Below are 5342 nucleotides of genomic sequence, written 5' to 3'. Positions count from 1 at the left end.
AACCCTCATGTTGTCTTCTGGTCAAATTTGAGGTATGATTTAATTCAAATGAGGCCTGTTGACCATTGTTCACCATCAAAAAAAATATGGTAATGGTAATAAGGTGGAATAAAGTCTAACACAGAATTGGGTGTACACTTAATAAAATGTCAAACCAGGTAAAATTGACCTGAGAGGACAAAAGTTGGACAATAGACAGGATAACTGGAAGGTTAGGGTTAGGGTGGACAGCTATATGATGGACAGCTTTTAACTCGCCTTCAAGTGTCTTCAGATGTGTTCAAACATCACATTATAAAATGTTTGTTTCAAGCATACCCTGGCCTTGGGTTAGCCTAAGCCTGACCATATAAAGAATGGAAGAAAAAGAGAAGGAAGGAAAATGAAGGAATGTAATGCACCAAAAATTTTAAAAAATTAAAAACTTCACCTTGTGGATGGTACTGTATGAATGTCAGAGGTAAAATATATATGAGTCAGATGCTTCCTCTGAACAGCAGGAGGTTGTGAGAACCCTTTTTTCTGACTGATGTGGTTTCACATTTATCTGTTTTTATATAGTTGTCAGTTGAGTATATCTGACTGTGGTCAGATAAAATCAAATCAAATATCACCTTTATCTCTGGTAGACTATGAAGGACAGATTAATTGATGGGCACTTAGGGTATTTATTGATCTTTAGTTGCATTCCTGGATGGACGTGGACAGTCTCACTGCTATGTTTATAGTATGCAGCTGAAGTGGCCCTATCCAGTCAGACATAAAGATGATCTTATTCCAAGATCAACAATAAAGCAATTATATGATAGAGTTAAAGTGTTTTGTTATTATGTAATAGTTGAGAATTTCTAGAGATAGTATAGAGACAGCTAACATACTGTACTGTAGTATAGTGTAGAATGTGAGTGAGTTCATGTTGGATTATTGACTTATCAAAATGGACAGCTGCTCCAGGGGCTGGAAGCTGAAGGTTTATTGTTTATCAGTTATCAGTTATCAGCTATCATCTACAGGCTCTCAATATACTGTAGTATGATTTCTGCATTGAAAGCACAGTGAGGCTCCAATTAAAATAATGTTACTGGATGCAATAAAAGCTTCACTGCATTAGTAACTTTAACAGTTGTGCCTCTGCTCACTCACTTCTTTAAAATGCGACACATACACTGAGCTATTGCTCTGCTTTAAAGCAGGAGGACAATCTCATTTATATTGAGTTGGCTTACATTCCTTTTTCCATTAGTGGACTTTGCTGATTTCGCCAAATGCTACATTCATACTAACACAGAGGAATCTGCAGCAGAGATGTTTATATTGTATTCTGATTTATAAAAGTAATGACAGGTTATAAGGACAGAAAAAGATTCATATTTATCTTTATTTACTGTAGCCAGAAATCATTTTATATCTGCAATAAAATGTCAGTAGAATTTAACCCTTTATATACTGTTCATATTCTGGCTCATAATTAGTCTCTACACCAATTCACATTCATTAGTCATTAATAAATGTTTGATTAATCTTTAGACAGACATTCACTGGTTTATGGTCCAGGAGAACATTTTATTGACATGTATAGATGGTGTTTTCACAGCTCTCAAATGGTCAAATTTGACCCTGAACAGTATGTAATGATCACTGCTTAAGTCAGTCTATTTGTAACAGGCGGTAGACCTGTGAAAAAATATAAAAGAAACTCAAGTTTACAAATGTGGGGGGGGGGGGGGATTTGTGGTTGTATGAAAAAAAGTGTCTTAATAAAATTGGAGCGCAATAACACATCGAAATTAAAGACAATTAAGCTTTCTGAACATTTTGAGTACAGACTAAAGCAGAGAACTGCATGTGAAACACGAGTGCAAATACAATTTCACCCCTGCTTTTAAAGCTGCCTTGTGTTTGCAAGTGTTTTTTTCTCAGTACCTTTGTGTTTCATGCTGAGGTTTTACAAAGGGTGACAAACCACAGACTAGATATCATTTAATGTCATCTTACTTATTTGACCCCATATAATAGAACACCTTAAAGAAATGGACTGTTACCATAAAGGAATGATCCACTTTATCACTACAGACACATTATGTTTATGTCTTTTGGTACATTCCTTGACTTACTCTCATAAAAAAACAGATTTAAAAGACCAATCCATGACCAAAGGAGTTAGATATTAGACTGGAACACCACCTGACTCCTCCATTTAACATCAGTATCCTCACTGTATCTTAACCTTTCCCTCCCACTTATATATAGCTCATTTGTTAAGGAGAAATATGGCTGTGGGAGAGGAAAAAAAGGCCTCTGTGGTGTACCTACAGCACTCTGCACTTAGATGGGACATGGAGAATAAAGACTGAAACTTGAGCATTGTGGAATTCCTTGTGTATATAATTGACAAGGTGTTGTGCTTATATAAGCCTGTGTTGTGCTACCTCAGCAGAGGTGGACATCATCTATTGTAAGCTTTATCTCTTGAAAATACTGGTTTCCATAGTGTTGAAATGACTCAGATCATCTTATACCATCTCTCTTAGCCTGCGGCCTTGATTGCACTACAGCGTTGTATAAATGGAGCATGCAGATGGATAGCAGAGCACTATTCCCAACAGATTTCTGCAGGGAAATGTACAAGTTTGTGTGTTACTGCGTTTACTGTGCAGGTAGAATACAAGCCAGTGAGGATTTCTGTTGTTGACTTCTCCTCCTGTACTGATGAGACCTCCAGACAGCTCACAGTTTTTTCCTTCTAGCTGTTTCCCTTAACCAGAAAAAAAAATCATGTTGATCAAAACCTCAATGCAGCTTTTAAAGAAAATGACTAAAAATAGTCTTTTCGTCTCTGAGTTCACATGCTTCAAAGCTCTTATAATGGAAGTGCTTCATCTGTTCCACGCTTTCAACAGCTTCCATCAGGGTTTGGCAAAAGCTCCTTCTAGTGGCTTTATGAGGAATTACAGATCTTCTCTAATGATGCAGATGTTGCAATGGAAAGTTCAATGTTAATGAATACAAATAAACAAAACAAAGAAACCTGAAAAGTAGAGCTATTTATCATTTTTACTGCTTTAATACTACTTTACCTCTTTCCATGAAATGATTGTGACAATGTGATGTATTCTTGATGGATAAAGTGTATATATTCTCAAAATTGTATTGATCTCATTATACCTGGTCAAGGGTGATTACTGATGTGTATAAATAGAAAATGAAAAGAGGAATGTGTCTGAAAACAAAATGATTCCAACTTTATGGGCGACTTAATTAATTATTATGAAAGTATAAACTGAGAACTTTGCTTACAGATTTCCTCTTCACCAAAACTGTGTGGTACAACATTTGTACAGAGACAGCCTGGAAATCCAGAAGGAGATCAGAGTTGAACCACCACATGGTTTGGGCAACTCATTAGAATATCTCCCTCTGGAGGTTTTCCAGGTATTTCCAACTGGTAGGAGACCCCTGGATAGACCCAAAACCTGCTGGAGGGATTTAGGCTGGGAAAATCATGTGATCTCAGTGCTTTGAAGAAGGACATCTTGGACACCCTACATAGCCTCTTGCTATGCAACCCAGACCTGCATAAGCAGCAGAAAGTGGCTGGATGGATGATTGCCAAACTAGGGCTTTTAGTGCCCAAGAGGTTCAGAGGCCTGACAGTATTTGTCCACTTTGTGCATTTGTAATCAAGCCTTTGTTACTGTGCACACTCAATGTATAGATAAACCTCTGAAGTATATTGTTGCAAATGAAACTACTATATGAAGTAGTTCACATTAGCTTCACTAAACATTTTAATGTTCTTGTCTAAACCTAAACCTAAACACATTTTACATATAAACTTAACAAAACATGAAGGTCATATAGAAATAACAAATGTTATAATGTGCAGCACAATATTGCAGACTTGCTAATCCCTGTAGTGATGTCCATGAATCTTTCTCCTATGGTATTCAACAAAGCGGTTCTGACATGTATTCAAACCTAAGAAAACTAAGCTTTTTCAGGTCATTGAAACTGTTACCTACTGTTCACTCTGGCAGTATGAATCCCCTCATAAAAAAGTATTTACCACATTTTGAAGCACAGATGTGTGTGTGCATCAATAGTTGATCTGACTGATCAATAAATGTGATTAAACCTTGATTCATGTTTCAGAGAGCAGAGATAGTGTAGTTTTTAGCTTTTACATCAAAAACAGCTCCTATCACACAATATCATGTCCTATTTTACCTAAGACATGAAAATATAACATAGCAATAATGATGTAAAATAACAGCATGTAAAGGTTAATCCACTCTGAGTATGATACAGATGTTAAAGATGGAGGAACACATCAACAGTCCTCAGAAACTAAAGTAGGGAGTTTGTTTTAAATACACATTCATCTTATCTTACATTTCAGAAAGGAGCAGTAAAGAAATTATGTTAACGACACAGTTTAATGGAAGCCACTTTATTAGCTTAACACAGATCTTGCAGCAAGTACTTTTCACGAGTGTGGAAATAAAAGCACAGACTTGTGATAATACTGATATCTCTCTTCATACACAGTGGATCACTAGTCACAGAGAATCACTACACAATAATGACAAATGACAACATTATGGTCAAACACTGGGAAGAAAAAGGACACTGTGAACCTCTACAGGACATAAACACACTGCCGAAAACACTGCTGTGTATTGAGACAATACAAAGGAAAGAGAAAACTCAACTATACTGTATATTTATCTGTCAAATGCTGAATCTACAGCTAAATATACCATCAGAGTAGCCTTGCATAAGCATTTCCAAGATCAGAAATGTTATTATTTGCACAGTATGGAGTGGAAAGCACTATAATAAAACTGGCATGCTCCAACAAAATGAAATAAAATGAAAGGAGAGTATGGGTAATTGAAGAGGGAGAGATTATTATAGAAGTGTATACACAGAAAATTAGTTAAATCCATGAGCCTTTAATGGAATTTGTTCCGTTATAAGTTAAACACTGGAGTCCCAATATACACTTTAACTAGCTTATATTTAAAACCTGAAGTCCCTGAATCTCACCATGTCATCTACAACTAATCCACACACAGAAATGAACACATTACAGACAACATTCAACACAAATCCAATCTCTTCCGATAAATTCTGACCAACATCGACACACTCATTAGATTCAACACACTGTGACTCAGAACACAGTTTGGTTTGTTAGTGAACTTAATTGTACACAACATCAAGTCTATATGTGATGTGTCATGCTTGGGGAAGGGGCTAGTTATAGCTTGGACTGTATTGCTGCTGTGTGTATGTAGGCTTAGAGGGGTAGAGGGGGTGGAGCGCACTACAGGAGCTTC

The sequence above is a fragment of the Scomber japonicus genome, chromosome 9 (assembly GCF_027409825.1).
Source record: "Scomber japonicus isolate fScoJap1 chromosome 9, fScoJap1.pri, whole genome shotgun sequence".
Lineage (NCBI taxonomy): Eukaryota > Metazoa > Chordata > Actinopteri > Scombriformes > Scombridae > Scomber > Scomber japonicus.
Note: the sequence above shows the minus strand (reverse complement) of the source record.